The sequence below is a fragment of the Dreissena polymorpha genome, chromosome 9 (genome assembly GCF_020536995.1).
Source record: "Dreissena polymorpha isolate Duluth1 chromosome 9, UMN_Dpol_1.0, whole genome shotgun sequence".
NCBI classification, from domain to species: Eukaryota; Metazoa; Mollusca; class Bivalvia; order Myida; family Dreissenidae; genus Dreissena; species Dreissena polymorpha.
The window spans coordinates 21036398-21054890 of record NC_068363.1 but is presented as its reverse complement, the minus strand read 5'-3'; the positions used below and the strand labels follow the sequence as shown (position 1 = coordinate 21054890).

Genomic DNA, 18493 nt, shown 5'->3' with positions numbered 1-18493 from the left:
TAACATTTTGATAAAATTTCACGCAGCTTTTTTAAATAAATGTTATATGTGACTGGTTTTCCTGACTTTAATACAAATAGAGAAGATCCAGGTCCAGCAGGAATTTTACTTATCATATCCTTAAATGCTGCCACAGGACACAATGGTGAATTTTTAACAACTACTAATGGACTGGTTAATACACGTTGTCCAAATTGAATAGTTTTAGTCCATTTCATTTTAACCAATAACGTATGCTGCTCAATAGACACATCACCCCTCAATTAGAATTTAGGATCTTTTAGGTCTTGTAATGTTGTTGGGACCAAATTAGATTTTCTAGCTAATAGAAAAAAATGCGAAAACATATAAACACCAGAAAACTGAAAACTCATTTAAAGGTTAGATTCAGTATGAAATTATTTACTTTATCTAAAGAAAACCCAAGGATTTGATGCATGGTTCGAACTCCACTTACATAATTACGAATTGAATCAACTGATTTAAATGATCTACTAAGAAACTGTTCATATAATTGTAAAGGAAGGGTTGATGTAGGAAGAAAATCTAACCCAAAATGAAAGCAAAACAAAAAGAAATGATTCCCACTGGATCTTCATTTTTTTACTTGATCCCTCAGCATAAGCTCGTCTATTTGATGCTCTCAAGTCTTCATCAAGTTGAGACATCTGTCTGTCTAAAACAACATGATACACTACCAAGGATTAATAAATGTAAAATATTTTTCTTGTACAACACTTTTATACAAAGTAACTTCTTTTGTAATGTCTTCAAATGTCTTTCTATGACTTTCATTTAAATACCACCTAGACAAATGATTTGCTATCCTGTTATCAACACCAGATATGAGTACCGCCTTAATTTCAAAATCATATAAAGCTGCAAAAAATATTTTTCTCTCAAACATTTTTGCATAAATTTACACTTTGCTTTTCCTGAATTTAAAGCAATACACACAGCCATGTTATCACATTGTACATTTTTTTTTAACTTTTAAATGGCATATGCCTAGATGTACACACACTACAATGATCAACATTTCTAGTGCACTTATATGTAATTCTAATTTTTGTATGAATGTGGGGAAAGTTGCATGAAAATAATGTCCCTGAAAGAACCCCCCACAACCACTTAAACAAGAATCACATGAGAAGGTTTCATCTGGATAAGACCATTCTTCTACCGAAATTACTGAAATACCATTATATAATGGCAAAAAAGTTTTCCACCATTTTAAATCCAACTTCACTTCATCTGGTATTGCATGACAATCATGTTCACAGTTCAATGCATATACCTCCCTAAGCCAGTTCAATAGTCTGTTGATAAATATACGGCTGGCTTTAACACACACTCCAACAAAGTTCAACTTGCCTAGTAATTGTTGAATCTCTTTCAACGAAGCGACGTCCTTACTTAACCAATTCTCTACTAATAACAATATTTTAATCAACCTATCTGGTGATATTTTCATAGTCATTTTTATAGTATCAAACAAAACACCTAAGGAAATCATTTTTGTAGTTGGTTTTACAGATTTATCTGTAGATTCTTCCAAACCACATTTTTGTCAAATATGTTCTGAACATTAATAAGCAAATTCAGCATATTGTACTTTTTCAGCACCTGCAAAATCATCTAAATAATTCAAAACAATTACACCAAGTTTAAGTAATATATATGCTACAGCATGTGTTACTCTTTGACAAATGTAAGCTGCTGACCTTAATCCGATGGATAAAACAGTATCACAAAATATGTGCTTTTTGTATATGAATGACACTAAATTATAATCACCAGGACAAATGTTCATCTGTCTGTAAGCCCGTTTAAGATCCTTTTAAACAACAAACAACCATGCCCTTTGCTTTTATCAATTCAAACATGTTATCTATTTTTGGAAACACTAAATTTATAGATTCCCCTAGATATTCTGACTTGAAAATAAAGTCATTTAAGGCAGAACCCTTTGGAAAACTTAAGTCTAGAATAATTCTCCTATCTGAGACATCCTTTTTTGGCACAGAGTTTAACGGGGAGATTTTTAACTTACTACTAAAATGATTAGATTTAAAAGGACCTAACACAGCATTGTAACTCTTTTCTTTCAATATAAAGAAGAGAAACTCCAGCTGCTGGAGCAGTATTGAATTCTCATTATAAAACAAATAATTTAACATACCTTCTCGATATTCATTAGCTCCTCTATGATTATAATACTTCCACACTGGAAGTATGGTTTCTAATTCATCATTATATTCTACTACACCAATAGGAAAACCATACTTTAACAATTCACACACTGTCTTATCATTATAATCATGTAGCATTGTTTTCATAAATTCTGTATTAATTCTGTTATTTACTGGGATTTTACAACCAATAAAATTATATTGTGCCGAAGCTTTAACTTTTTTGATGATTTCTTATCTTCTCTTGCACACCATTATACGAATTATTTGTACATGAACATATTTTGCATGATTTTGAATGTGAACACATATGTGTACTTAAATTAGAGTTTAAATTATCTAATTCTGATTTAAAACAGTATTTTGGTAGAAATTTGTCTATTATGACATCGTCTTTTTCAATTTGTTTGAAATATCGTTTAGTCACATCAGTCGACTTGGACATTCTTGTGAACATTCAGGATGCTGAAGCTTTTTGTGTTCTTTTTGCCAACATGTGGCACAAATGTGTAGGGCGTATCGCATTTTCCCTTTCACCACAGCTGTGTGATCATTTTTGTGTTAACATTTGTTTCTCTGGTAAAGCGAACAGAACCACACATTTGACTCTTCTTTACTGAGAGTCAGAGAATCTGGTTTCTTGCTTTTGAATGTTGGCGAAATTGATTTGTTGATATTGCTTGACTGTTTCATTTGAAATTTGTTTAAGATAGCAATTTCTAAGTACTGGAATTCATCATTCCATTTTTTCTTCCCGAGTTCAATTTCTCTAAGCAAAGCCGCATAATAACATTTCAGCCCTTCAAATTCATATGTCATACTTAGATACATTATGCGTTTGAGCAATTCCAATCTAGTACCATTTCGTTCTGTTGCTTTGGTTTTAGAGTCTGCTATTATTTCTAATTCTCCTTCTATAAATAAATTTGAATCCAAACTTTCAAATGTCATGTTTTTGCTTACAAATTCATATCTTAGGTAAGTGTGTGGGTATCTTTGAGAATGTTTAATCTTATCATTGGCTGTAATTGCAATGCCTGACTTTGGGCTTTAAAATGCCTTGACTGACCGTTTTGAACTAGTTTGAGATATTTCTGAATTAGAGCTAGAATCTTCATCAGAATGCACAGACTCTTGTTCTAAAAAGTTATAATTGGATTCAATGTCAACATCCGAGTTAGATAATGATTCATCTATTAAACCCAGCGTTGATATTTGCTTCTTAACTTTATTTGTAAGTAATTTATCTTTTCTTAAGTCATCAAATATAAGCTTATGTTCATGATCACTCTTTTTACTACTTTTACTTTTAGTTTTAATGTATGTGTTACCGTTAGAAAGTACTTTTACTTATTTCTCAGGGATTTAATCTTCGCCTACTGTTTTCCAGCTGCTTTTTTGTTTCATGAAATTCTTGTTTTTTGCGCAGTTGTTCTACTTGTCTCTTTAGATTTTCAATTTCTTCCTTCATTTAAGCTCGTCTTCATCGATTTCATCGTCCTCAAGCAACTGGAGGACGCCATTTTTGTTTACATGTACTTCTGCAGTAGCCTTTAAATGGGTTTCTTCGGTCGACTTTTCTTTTTTAAATTCGGTTCGCCCACGTCCACCATCCCTGTATTGTTCAATTTCTTGTAGTTGATCATCTTTGTGTCCCTCTTGGAACGATTACTCATGGTTATCCTCAAAACGAACTTTTAATGTCTTTGGTTTTGGGTCTATTTCTGGACGTCGTATCCGCACCATGCACTGTTCGCGGTTTGATGTCGAATTTGCATCATGTACATTTTGCAATTGTTCATACATTAAAAACACACAAATTTATTAAACATCAATGACTATTTACACAATGAATAAAGTCACAGTTCGCACTTCATGAATCTTTTTAATTGTTTTATGATTTTAACGATTGGCGAGTCCATTTTATAATGTACAATTAAGTAAGTGAGGATGTCAGCAATCTCTAATTGACAAAAGATTCCTGACTCGAAATGTTCCTCCAATTTATCACAACTTCCGATCATCAAAATTTTCAACAAAATTCAAATTTTTTAACGCTGTGTGTTCAAGGCTTACAAAAACAAGTATGAACTATTTTTCGAAACCCGTGCGCTTGAGTTAGCAATTCGACCAATCATAAAAAAGTAGAAAGTTAACATCGCTCAGTGATCTATTTTTAGAAAGGTATAGTGACAACTTGTAAACAGAATAAACTTGCGTCATAAATTACATTTTTTAATTCAGTATTAAAATGAGCCCATCCTGCTCAGTCTGGCCATCGATGCGGTCGCCATGGCAATTCTGATTCGAACGTATGCGGTACAGGATCCATCCATTAACAGGGTTCCTTCCAAATACTGATGGACCCATAAATAAACATCGAGACAGTCACCGAACTATATTCTGACCGTTTCGTCTTGCTCATTGACTGGTTCCCAGTCGCACACTGGTTTCTGGTTAATAAAACATGAACAAACCAAAATGAAGGAGTTTATTGTTTCTGTGATATCTTTCGTTGCATCTTTATTTTTCGTGATCCTGTTTATAGCTTTTGGTATGCTTATGTGCATGTATTAATCGAAGTTCTTTAAACTACGTTTGTAATAATTCAAAGGCTTATAAAATGGCTAAATCAAGTTTTTAAACTGAACACCTTTTAGAAAAAGTATAAACGCTTCGTCCACCATATGTTTTACCATATGTTCTACTATTGGTAGAAAATACAAATAATGGACTGCCACTTATTGGGTCAGAAGGCTCATTCGGCGTTAGTCAACACACCCTTATTCAAACCATAATGTATTGGTATTGAACATAGCCATTCTGTTCTGTGTTCTTCTTGAACCCCTTTGTAGACAGTGAATAATCCTCCACCGAATATAAACACTCTATATTACACGTTCACACTATTCACTCCTTAAATCACACACCTTTCACTAGAATATAAGTCTATCCACTAATCGCGAATATATGCGACTTAGAACTGTACGCGCGATTTTTCATTAGTTGTTAAAATATTAAATGAGATAAAAATAAAACATTAAGTGAATTTACGGAAGGTCAGAGAGTGCTTCTGTACATACATTAGAATTGTATTGCCTTGAATAAAAATACCCAATAAACACTATTGCCAGTTTAATTAAGAATTATGCCCTTCTTTAGTTTGTTTTTTGTGTGTGTTTGGTACAGGGTGGTCGCTGGCTTGCATTGGTCACCAAGAGCAACTGACGTGTCCTATCCAGACCGTACAACAACCGTCCACAATGCTTCTCAAACTCGTGAAATTCTGTAGACAAATGGGTTTTCAGGAAAGTCTTTAAAGTTGGCCAACTGTTGATGAGTATGTAGAGCTGTTCGTCTACAGGTAAAGTATTAAATGAAGTCTCTGTTATCGCCCCCCACTGACGTTCTATGTCTACCATAATTGACTGTCTAACACTATGTAGGGCACTACACTTGAGCACAAAATGTTCTGCGGTTTCGTTCTCTTCACCACACATCTGGGTTTATGTCATACTGGTTAAAGTTCTTACGTTTTGTTTGGAGCATGCAAGTCCCTGTGAGTAACCGTACCTTTGTTTTTAACCGTTCTGACTCTCTGGCCGTATATTCCAATGAGAGCAAAGGGAGAATCTTACCAGGCACATACTTATCTTGTCTCAGGAAAAACAATGTGGAATATAAGGGTGTTAAACTGTCTATTTGATCACTCCAGTAGCTATGAACCGCCTTGAGTACACGTGTCTTCCATTTTCCCTTCGTGGGTGTTTTGTCAGCTAAGTCAGCAACAGTCCCCAACTCGTACTTCCACATTATATGCTGCACTTGTATGAACCAGGATGAGCTGTCAACTGATTTAAAGCTAATCTGACGTACAAGTAGCGCCCACTCAATACTGTTTCTATCTTGCGAGCATATAGTATGTAAGAAGGTCAGTGCCTGTATGTGAATTTGTGCTTCGATCGGTAAAAGTCCGGATAGAAGATATACTGCCGCAATGGCTGTGTTGTCTGGTAGTCTAAGAATTTCTTTAACAAACTTTCTTTGGAATGCTTCGAGACAGTTTATAATGCGTTCAGGAGGTAATAACAGTTCCAATCCATATAAGAGCACGGGAAGAACATAACATTTGTAAAGATGAATAATGGACAGTACATTTAGTCCCGCTTGCCCTTTGTAACCACTACCGAATATACTATATGCTTTCCTTCTTGCTTTTTTTAAATTTTCATCCACATTAGCTTTTTGGTTGTTCAGCATAGAGTCAGTTCGTATAATACCGAGATGTATAGCTCTTTGCACAGATGGAATTTCGTCATTGTTCATGAAGAGGGGAGTAGACACGCCCTTTTTACGTTGGTGACTAACATGGATATGCACGCTCTTGGTAGGCTGTAACAGGTATCGCTCCATATTGGCGAATTCTGCTGAAATGTTTAACAGTTCCTGAGCTTCATTGGCCGTTTCGGCACATAAGCATATATCGTCCGCACAAGCACTGGCCGAACATTTGACGTCACCAATAGTGGATCCCACCCTGGCTTCTTGTAGGCGATCAAGCAGCGGGTTAACGTAGACCTTGTATAGGTCGGTGCTCAGTATTCCACCCTGCCTAACGCCCTGCTGAACACTGAACTCAGCCGAGACACGCCCCTTCCACTTAACTGCACTAGTGGAGTCCCTATGGAAGCTATCGATTAGGGACCAATGTTTGTCGTATACTCCAATGTGACCCATTCGTCGCATAAGGTGTTTGTGGTCTACCACATCAAATGCAGATCTCACATCCAGAAAGATCAAATGCATTTCGGATCTATTGTCATGACATTCATGATACAGTTCTTCTACTATAAATGCTGAATTTAGTGGTGAAGAGTTCTTAGTTAAGCCCTGTTGGAATATATTCTGGCTGCTCTTTATGTTTGGTGCTATCCTATCACGCAGTATTGCTTCAATGACCTTGCCAATCACCGGTAGAATTGTTATGCCCCTATAGTTCCCTGAAACATTGGGTTCACCTTTGTTTTTGAAAATGGGAGTCACCACACCTCTCTTCAAAGCCGCAGGGAACATTCCACTAGCAAATACATGGGATACAACCTTTAAAAGATACTCAAAGGTGCTGTCTTCACAGTTCAATAAATGTTCGACTGACATGTTGTAAACATCAGGCGCTTTACCAGTATTCAGACTTTTAACTGCTTTTTCAAGTTCAATTTTAGTTACAGGTTGGACGTATTGATTGCGGTTCATATTCACAGTCAGTTCGTATTCAATATTGATGATTTCATCATATACATTGTCGAAAAGGTCATTGGCAGCCTGTTGCCCAAGAGCTTCAAAATGATCATAAAAACCACATAAAATTTTATCTTCTTGGTACTGTTGGTAGTATAAATCAGTAATAAACCTGCCCTGCTTGTTACGTTGGCTATTCACTAGCTTATGAAATGTTCTAGAGTCATATTTCCTGCTTTCAATTATCTTCTGTTTTAGTTCATAGTCTTTTTTCGCAATTGCCTGCCTAACACTGGATCGTAGTGCCCTCTTAGCCAAGTTCTTTTCAGTTAATAAACTACTCTCTCCACGCGGTCTACCCGCCCGCTTCCAAGCTTTGTATGCATTTTTCATGTTCATGACATTGTCTCTAATTTCTGGGTTCCACACCTTTAACTTAGGTTTAGAATTAAACGGTTTCCTTCTACTGGCAAGATTTGACGCAGATTCACTCATAAGCTCACAGAAATCTTTTACAACCTCCTCGACATTATCATCATCAATTTCAGTTTCTAGGGTTGCGAGACCGTCCTTGACCCTAATGGAATATACGTGTTTATCAATAGTTCTCCAGTTCACCCTAGTGCTTATTACGCTCTCTTCTGGCTTTATATTTAAAGTAAAATTACACAAAAGTTCAACCTTTATAGGATAGTGATCCGATGTATTTGTCAGCAGGTCATTAAGTACGACCTTTCTTGAAGTGATTAGCACTGATGGCACGTTGTACAGAAAAAAGTCTATCTCGGTGCACTCATTGCCTCGAGGGTCAAGGTATGTTTCCCCGGAATTCTCAAATTTAAGATCAAAGTCATTTACCAGTTCTTTCAAGTAATTAAGTCTTCTAGATCCATGAGCCCCTCCAAGATTTTCGTTAAAGTCGCGGCCCAAAAGGATATAATTGTCAGTGTTATATTTTAAAATGATTTCCCTTAACTGGTCCACACAATCGCAAAACTCGGTCACATTACCGCTCAACCCCCGACAGGGCATGTATACAGACACTATGACTAATCCCTTATTGTCCTTGAATTTAGAAAGTTGCAGGCATTGAATTCTGTTTCCTCCGTCGTCAAGCACGGTCACTTTTGGATCAAGTTCTTTCTTCCATAAAACACCTACCCCGCCAAAACCTCGCGGAAGCTGTGTAGGCAATAATGGGTCATTATAATCTGTACCTTTTCCAACAGAGTTTATGTTTTCGTGAACTTCACTTAAGAGATCAGTTTGAGACTGAAATAGCCAATATTCTTGCACAAGTATAATATCGTTACACTTAAAAATGTCCGCTATGGCGAGTGTACTAGTCACAATGTTCTTACAATTAAAAGAAGCTATCCCTAACGTTTTTGGAGACTCGCTACTAGGTTCAAAACTAACACTCGATTCCGACCCTTGCGCTATCTGGGAATGTTCCGATGTTTGACGTGGTACAAAAAAGGATGCTGATCAGGAAAGCTCCTTACACTAGTGCCCGCCGGTAGATACATCAACGGTTGACCATGGACATGTCCAGGCACTACTGACACACGTTCGCTATCACGGTCTATACTGTTGCGGTTCGGTACACTCTCTACTCTGTCGCTGTAGTGCATTGCTGTAGAAACCACACTTGTCGTTGACAGCGTAACAGGGGGACAGCTGTTAATGTTCGTAAGGACCGGCGCAGCGCAAACACTGGCGGCGGCTGTCGAAACCACCCTAGTCGTTGACCGAGTTACAGGGGGAACGCTTGGTAATGTTCGTTATGTCCGGCATATCACAAACACTGACGGCTGTCGAAACCACACTAGTCGTTGACCGAGTTACAGGGGGAACGCTGCTAATGATCATAAGGTCCCGCGTAGCACAAACACTGGCGGCGGCTGTCGAAACCACACTAGTCGATGACCTTGTTACAGGGGGAACGCTGTTAATGTTCGTTAGGTCCAGCATATCACAAACGCTGGCGGCTGTCGAAACCACACTAGTCGTTGACCGAGTTACAGGGGGAACGCTGCTAATGATCGTAGGGTCCGGCGTAGCACAAACTCTGGCGGCGGCTGTAGAGACCACACTAGTCGTTGACAGGGTTACAGGGGGAACGCTGTGAATGTTCGTAAGGACCGGCTTAGCACAAACACTGACGCCGGCTGTATGCACACCTATATCACTCGCGGCTTCTAGTACACGATTGCTTGAAACAATATGGCTCTTATTGTGCGGAACAGAGATATTCTCGCACTTAGTATCATGCAAAAAATTGTCTTTAAATATAAACTGCTCAAGTTCATTTTCTATTTTGTCAAAAACAAAGTTAGTTAGTCTGTCTTGTAATTTAGTCAATCTAGCCTGTATCGTGCTATTACAGCCAGTCTGCACTTTTTCTCGCGAAGACTCGTTAGGAATTGGATCGGCATCATGCCGCTTATCATTAACACATTCGCCCGCCTCAAGACGTTCAAGTCTACTAGCAACCGTTTGCAGTGTAATTTGTAATTCTTCATTACGGGCTTCTAAACGTTTACAATAGAATTCTAATTTATTAAGGTCTTTAAGTTTTTCTTGGTTTTTAAGCTGGAGTATCTTAACCTCTTCTTACTTTTTCTTTACTTTCAATTCACGTTCTCGTATATCACTCAACTTAGTTAAACAAGAACATTCTGCGCTGCTAACTTCAACACTCTGCACTAACTTCTGCCTGGAGGTATCGTTACTACTTTTGCGCGACTCGACACTTGCAGCACTAACAGTAGTGATTATCTCTGACTCTTGTAACTGACCACTGTCCATTTCATCGTGTAAGATATCGAGAGCCACCGTGCTCTCTGTTGCCTTGGTTACCTTTGGAATTTGTAATCGCAAATTAGAGTCTGATTTAGATTTTGACATAAGTTTTGGTTGTTTCTTTTTGTCAATATGCGATGCAACACAGTATGTTTTTAAAGACGTTTGCTCATCAAGGCTATCACCATTATTAAGAAGAAGAAGAACCCTTAGCAGAACCCTTAATTATGACTCGATAGGTGATTGCCAGGTACTCTTAAGTATATTCCTTACTATCATAGTAGCCATCCTCCTCAGCGTATTGTGCCTTTAGCACAGGCTAATCAGGGATGACACTTTCCGCTTTTATTATATTTTTTCGATATTAGAACAACTCTTATTTGCAAAAATAAAGTTGAGGCGGAAAGTGTCATTCCTGACTGCGGACTGCAAAGGCTAATCTGGGACGACACTTTACTCATATGCACTGAACCCCTTTTCAAAGAGCACATCTCATATTAAAATACAGTGTTTAATCGATTTTGTTAACATGTGCTTAGTCATAAGGATTTCGGTTGAGGAGTGCGTTTTAGACAATTAACATGTTGGGGCCAGTTATGGGTTCAGCACTAGTTGTTATGAATATAACCAAAAGCACATAATTAATTTACAGCTACTAATCATTAGTTACCATTTCTTTTAATTACATTACAGTTTTTTTATATTAAAATATTTCTTTCCAAGTTCACTTTGATGTGTTGATTCTCCCTGGAAATTCTATACAAAATCATTACAATGAATTTGTTTTTGTTGATTTTACTATTAGATGTAAATAATTACCCTTTTGAAAAATCATGATAATACAAAAATAGCTTCTTTATTTGCAATCAAGTACATCTGAAACATTTGGATTACATTGTTTTTCTGGGTGATTTCTCAAGTACTCATTTTCGGCGATTGGTTGTCTATTTGGCAAACATGGCAATCGGGCATATTATAAAAGCCTCATGTCTGGCATCTACATCTAGAATATTAGCGAAATCGAAAGAAGCAGCACTGCTTTCGATTCAGATTCAATTTCATGTCATTTTATTTAAATTCCTCTATTTGTCCTTGACCAGTATTAAAATTTAAATATTTACTTCATTAACTTATTAATTATTACATTTTGTAAGTTCATGTTAGGATTTGATAAATATCACAACCATTTCCCTTAAAAAAGTTCATTAAAGCACTACAATCATAGAATAATAATGTAAATTTCTTCTTTTTTTCCAGGCTGGTTCGTGATATGGAAGTTGTTCCTGAGTAAATTCAAGTTTGTTAAAGAGCTCCTAGGCACGAATGAATCAGACACAGACCTCGGGACAGAGCGGCCTAGACGAAGTCGAGTAAAACTGAGAAAAACAGATTAAATTGTTAAATATAACTGACATTAGACTATGGTTTCATGAGTGCGTGTTATATGGGTAACTGGATGTCAAGTTTTAAAAGGGCCTGGTCGTCAAAAGAGGTCACATTTTCCATAAAATAAGTGAATCTGCAAGTGTGTTTAAATTGGAACTTATGAAGAGCATGATGGATAAACATTGTACTTGTAGTGAACATTATAAGGGTTTAAAAAGAACAACTCAGGGATTTTGCTTCTGTGTGCCACGGAGCCTGTGCATTATATTGTAATTACCCCTTTCAGTGCGGGAACCGAATTTTGAAGGCCTTTGCAAACAATTTGGATCCAGATGAGACCCGTGCGCTTGAGTTAGCAATTCGACCAATCATAAAAATAGGAGAAAGTTAACATCGCTCTGTGATCTATTTTTAGAAAGGTATAGTGACAACTTGTAAACAGAATAAACTTGCGTCATAAATTAAATTTTTTAATTCAGTATTAAAAATAGCCCATCCTGCTCAGTCTGGCCATCAATGCGGTCGCCATGGCAATTCTGATTCGAACGTATGCTGTACAGGATCCATCCACGGACAGGGTTCCTTCCAAATACCAAAGACCTATAGATAACACAGATTGGAAACTTCGCGCCTTATCGGGCTATCTCTCGGCGGGGTCACGTGGTCGAGAAACTGATAAGAACACTTGAGATCAGCAGACGATTTATTCCATGAATCAATCGGAGTAGTCCGGAGATAGCCGGTGTATCACGATTGCGATAAGATAGCGACGCGTCAGTAGCAACGGCTACGATTATCGAGCAAAGTTATGCGAAAATGTTACGGCGCTGTAGAAAGGCGGCTGTAACTTGGTCAATAATGATCCGATTTTTATAAAATAAAGTTTCATAGAAACATGAGTAATTATGTTTTTAAAAAATCTCGATTTTATTTACCTACAATAAGAATTTATAATGCCGCGATCATTGAAGAAATTGCGCTAAGAACTTCCAAATCGCGGCGAGAATGCTGTTGAATAGTTTATTTGAAAGGCTTTTGCTGATAAAATATTCTTGTATAATTTGGTATTTCAAACAGTTAAAACCTTATAAAATATTATTATTTCAAAACGGATAGATATATGTGGACACAAAGATCTAGGTCTCTGATTAAAACAACATTACATAAAAATAAATGCTATGATCGTTCGATCCAAAAACGGTTTTAGTTAGACTTATTTCAATATTGATTGTGTAGATTTTTTCCATTGTTTAATTCTCTTTTTATTTAGATCTTATTCATGAGTTATAGGTTATTAAAGTTTTGTTTGTAATCCAGTATTTTTTCTTTTGGTAATTAAATTAAGCTTTCAGTATCGTGGGCTAGGATTTCGCGAAAAGAAAAAAACAAAAACATTTCATGCGCGTGTTAATCGTCGGATCAATTAGCGAACTGAGATGCTTTGTGTGTTTTTTCTTTACTCTTGAGAATTAATTAAAAGAAGGGATTCTTACTTCAATTATCAGTTTGCGTTGTTGATTGATTTTAATTGTGTGATCAGTGGCCGCGGCCGGCGAATTCATTCTTAATATGTCATTGTGATGTCCAATTAAGGTAAGTCTTTGTTGTGAATGTGTTAGATTTTAATATACATGTTTAAAATAGTTCGTTATAAACACGGTGAAATGCTGTATAAAACTGTTTAAAAAAGGCTATTCTTGATTGTGTATCTTATAAGTTGGACATACTAGTAAAAATTCTTACTTCAACGATATGGGATGAGAAATAGAAAAGTTTTTCAAAAAGAAACAAACCACTATGGCGACAGGTGTGAAAAATGATTGAATGAAATAACAGTATAAAATTGTACAAATTGTAAAAAGGGAAAATCCTTTAAAATGACTTATTTTCGTCTACTTTTTATAAATCATACCTAGAATTACATATCACCAAGCATAACAATCTGACTTAATCGATTTGGGATGAAAAATGTAAAAGTTTATCAAAAAGAACAAAAACACGTTTGACAGCTATCTTGTACAACAGAAGAAAAGAGCTTAAAATTGTACCAACATTGTAAAAGGCCAAATACTTTAAATTGAATATTTTCTTCTAGTTTGTTTAAATCTATACTTAGATTAACATATTGCATAGCATAAAAAATCTAACTTCAAAGATATGGGATGAGAAATAAATTAGAAAAGTGTTTCAACAAAATACAAACCACTAGATTGAATGAAATAACAGTATAAATAGTACAAATTGTACAAAGGCAAAATCCTTTAAAATACCTCATTTTCGTCTACCTTTTATAAATCATACATAGATTTACATCTCACCTAGCATAAAAATCTTACGTTATCAATTTGTGATGCTTAATGAAGAAGTTTATAGAAAAATGCGTCGGGCCTTTCAATTTTTCAAAAATTATCGAAAATGAACGAATCCAGTGTTCTCTTTCAAATTCCGATAAATTAATAATTAATTAGAATGATAACTACCAAAACCTAAAGAATTATCAACACAGAAAATAAATACTTATTTTTAATCACACAAAAAATATTCAATATGTCTTTTTTCGGCGACCGACTTTGCTCACTACGTTAAGTTCGTAACGTTGCGCTTTCAGGCATTCATTGCTCTGCAAACTGACAACCGAGCGCTAAAAACACTAATTAACACATTAAAATTGTTAATAACAATATCAAAATAATATAAACTTACCAGATCATGCTCAGAATACCCTACGACATCAAATATTAACGACTCATTACGAAGAATAATTGTTTGCTTTATAAAAAAATGGCCGACAGCAGCTGGAACAGGGAAGAATCTACAGGTACACCGGCATTTCAAAATCAATGTCACGTGACCCGCGTCCGCCGATAGATATTATCGCATATCGCTATAGCGAAGACGAGAGATTCCAATCTGTGTTATCTATAGGTCTTTGCAAATACTGATGGACCCGTAAATAAACATCGAGACAGTCACCGAACTATATTCTGACCGTTTCGTCTTGCTCATTGACTGGTTCCCAGTCGCACACTGGTTTCCGGTTATTAAAACATAAACAAACCAAAATGAAGGAGTTTATTGTCTCTGTGATATCTTTCGTTGCATCTTTATTTTTCGTGATCCTGTTTATAGCTTTTGGTATGCTTATGTGCATGTATTAATCAAAGTTCTTTAAACTACGTTTGTAATAATTCAAAGGCTTATAAAAACGCTAAATCAAGTTTTTAAACTAAACACATTTTAGAAAAAGTATAAACGCTTCGTCCACCATATGTTTTACCATATGTTCTACTATTGGTGGAAAATACAAATAATGGACTGCCACTTATTGGGTCAGAGGGCTCATTCGGCGTTAGTCAACACACCCTTATTCTAACCATAATGTATCAGTATTGAACATAGCCATTATTATAAAAGAAGAAGAAGAACCCTTAGCAGAACCCTTAATTATGACTCGATAGGTGATTGCCGGGTACTCTCCCTTACTATCATAGTAGCCATCCTCCTCAGCTTATTGTGCCTTTAGCACAGGCTAAGCAGGGATGACACTTTCCGCTTTTATTATATTTTTTCGATTCTAGAACAACTCTTAATTGCAAAAATAAAGTTGAGGCGGAAAGTGTCATTCCTGACTGCGGACTGCAAAGGCTAATCTGGGACGACACTTTACTCATATGCACTGAACCCCTTTTCAAAGAGCACATCTCATATTAAAATACAGTGTTTAATCGATTTTGTTAACATGTGCTTAGTCATAAGGATTTCGGTTGAGGAGTGCGTTTTAGACAATTAACATGTTGGGGCCAGTTATGGGTTCAGCACTAGTTGTTATGAATATAACCAAAAGCACATAATTAATTTACAGCTACTAATCATTAGTTACCATTTCTTTTAATTACATTACATTTTTTTTATATTAAAATAGTTCTTCCCAAGTTCACTTTGATGTGTTGATTCTCCCTGGAAATTCTATACAAAATCATTACAATGAATTTGTTTTTGTTGATTTTACTATAACATGTAAATAATTACCCTTTTGAAAAATCATGATAATACAAAAATAGCTTCTTTATTTGCAATCTAGTTCATCTGAAACATTTGGATTACATAGTTTTTCTGGGTGATTTCTCAAGTACTCATTTTCGGCGATTGGTTGTCTATTTGGCAAACATGGCAATCGGGCATATTATAAAAGCCTCATGTCTGGCATCTACATCTAGAAAATTAGCGAAATCGAAAGAAGCAGCACTGCTTTCGATTCAGATGCAATTTCATGTCATTTTATTTAAATTCCTCTATTTGTCCTTGACCAGTATTAAAATTTAAATATTTACTTCATTAACTTATTAATTATTACATTTTGTAAGTTCATGTTAGGATTTGATAAATATCACAACCATTTCCCTTAAAAAAGTTCATTAAAGCACTACAATCATAGAATAATAATGTAAATTTCTTCTTCTTTTCCAGGCTGGTTCGTGATATGGAAGTTGTTCCTGAGTAAATTCAAGTTTGTTAAAGAGCTCCTAGGCACGAATGAATCAGACACAGACCTCGGGACAGAGCGGCCTAGACGAAGTCGAGTAAAACTGAGAAAGACAGATTGAATTGTTAAATAAAACTGACATTAGACTATTGTTTCATGAGTGCGTGTTATATGGGTAACTGGATGTCAAGCTTTAAAAGGGCCTGGTCGTTAAAAGAGGTCACATTTTCCATAAAATAAGTGAATCTGCTTGGTTCAAGTGTGTTTAAATTGGAACTTATGAAGAGCATGATGGATAAACATTGTACTTGTTGTGAACATTATAAGGGTTTAAAAAGAACAACTCAGGGATTTTGCTTCTGTGTGCCACGGAGCCTGTGCATTATATTGTAATTACCCCTTTCAGTGCGGGAACCGAATTTTGAAGGCCTTTGCAAACAGTTTGGATCCAGATGAGACGCCACAGAACGTGGCGTCTCATCAGGATCCAAACTGTTTGCTTTTCTGATAGTATTCTGTGAAAAAAATCGAAGAAAATGCTAATTTTAGAAATTCAGCAGACGACATTTTAGCAGACGACAAATTTCCCAGCATGCAAAGGGTTACTTAACTGAGGGATGTAAAAGACTGTTGTAACTATTTGCTTTAAATTTATTTCAAAATGTTGTATACTCAATATGTTCGGTTGTAATGAAAATGCCAAATTGTTTTGAAGTTTTGTTCCCTTTGCTTTAAATAGATTGCAAGTGATTAGGAATATACATATTGTATACAGGTCTTTTGTTATTGAGATATTATTTGTTTGATCATTAACGTTATAATCTAAAGAGTTCTGTTTTATTCAATATTGATTTCTTATGACAAATGTATAAGTCCTGATATGTTTACTTGTCTCTATTATTTTAGTATTGAAATACATTTAAGGTTGATTTCTTAGGAATGTCTGCAAAAATACATAATTGTAAATCATGATTTGACCACTTTATCGTACTTTTTATCAACTGTGAAAACATTATAATATTCTGAATATTAGCATTTATTTATAATAATCTAAACAATCATGTTTTTTTCTCAGTGCAGTTTGCTGTAAAATGTTGTGCACTTAGAGTGAGACATTTATGCTTTTAATTTTAATTCTCAACACCTGTAAAGATGGTCAAATTAGGAATTAGCAATTAAAAGAGACAAGTTTATTTACAGTTAAGGTGTAAGGATCTTATGTTACCTTCAAGAAGATTGTGTTTGATTTTATGAAAACAGGTTAAAATATAGCACTTTCGTTTCTGTTTTAATTTACTGGTGTAAGGATGTTCAAAATATCAATGCTTTACATGATGATGAAGATATATGTTTTGCCTTCGTAAGCTTGAGTAGCAACTTTGAGGGTCATCTATGGAGTATTTTGTACAGGCACGAATTCTAGTCACAAATCTGAAGCTGAGCTCTTGTGATCACACTATGTGCATGTCTGACTTCTGTCATCATGCGGTGTGCCAATAGCCCATGTGTAGTTCTGGTCATCAAATTTTAAGTTCTAAACACTCGTGACATTTTTCATCCAAAATTGATTAAACTTGTAAGAATGTTTATCTTGACAAATTCTTAATGGGGTTTAAATTTGGGTCACATGCCTAAAAAAACAAGGTCAGCAGGTCAAATCGTAACAAAACCCTTATATAGGCTTCATTTATGACTATATCTTGATGATACTTTTCAGACATTTTCTAGACTGGGTTAGAATCTGGGCCAAGTGCGTTCAAAAACCAGGTCACCGGGTCAAATCTTAGAAAAACGTTGTGATCACTCTAAAGGCCACATTTAGGACCCAATCTTGATGAAACTAAGTAAGAAATGTCAATCTTGACAATATGTAAGCCGAGTTCCAATTTAGGTCTAAAGCGTCCAAAAACAAGGTAACAAGGTCAAATAACAACACTTGTTGTCACTAAATGCAGAAATTAAGCTTGTGTAACATGGTGGGCAACTCTCATTCATTATAATATAGAAGTATCGCAGTTACTTCCCTTTGACTGCTGTGTTATTAATTGTAGTTTAATTTACTTGTATTTTCAACAAACTAGTCATAACTGGTTATAATGTAAGGTAATGTAATAACTACGGGTTGTCAAATTTCAATAATTTAGATACAATTTTAAATGTTTTTATTAGAGTGGCGTATTGTAATAATAAACTTAAGCTGTTTGGTGAATTTGAATTATGTATTACTGGTATGAAATGTATATATTATATACTTGCTTTTTGCTGCTGTATGGTTGTTATGCAAATTCATTAAGAATTGATGTTTAAGTGGGATATTGGAGAGATTTAATACTTTGTTTTATTGTATTAAATGCGGTAATACGAAAACGATTGGTTTGTTATGTTTATG

The 18493-nt window shown here is 35.5% G+C and overlaps 1 protein-coding gene and 1 long non-coding RNA gene across 4 annotated transcripts in view; one reads left to right on the top strand and one right to left on the bottom strand.

Annotated features, from left to right (window-relative positions):
- LOC127846695 (NLR family CARD domain-containing protein 4-like) overlaps positions 1 to 18493 on the bottom strand; it is a 755110-nt gene that overhangs the window by 440905 nt on the left and 295712 nt on the right. The gene's annotated exons all lie outside the window — the stretch shown is intronic.
- Positions 4616 to 18471, top strand: LOC127846719 (uncharacterized). The gene is made up of 2 exons (XR_008033622.1): positions 4616 to 4746; positions 16089 to 18471. It is a non-coding gene; the product is annotated as an uncharacterized LOC127846719 (long non-coding RNA).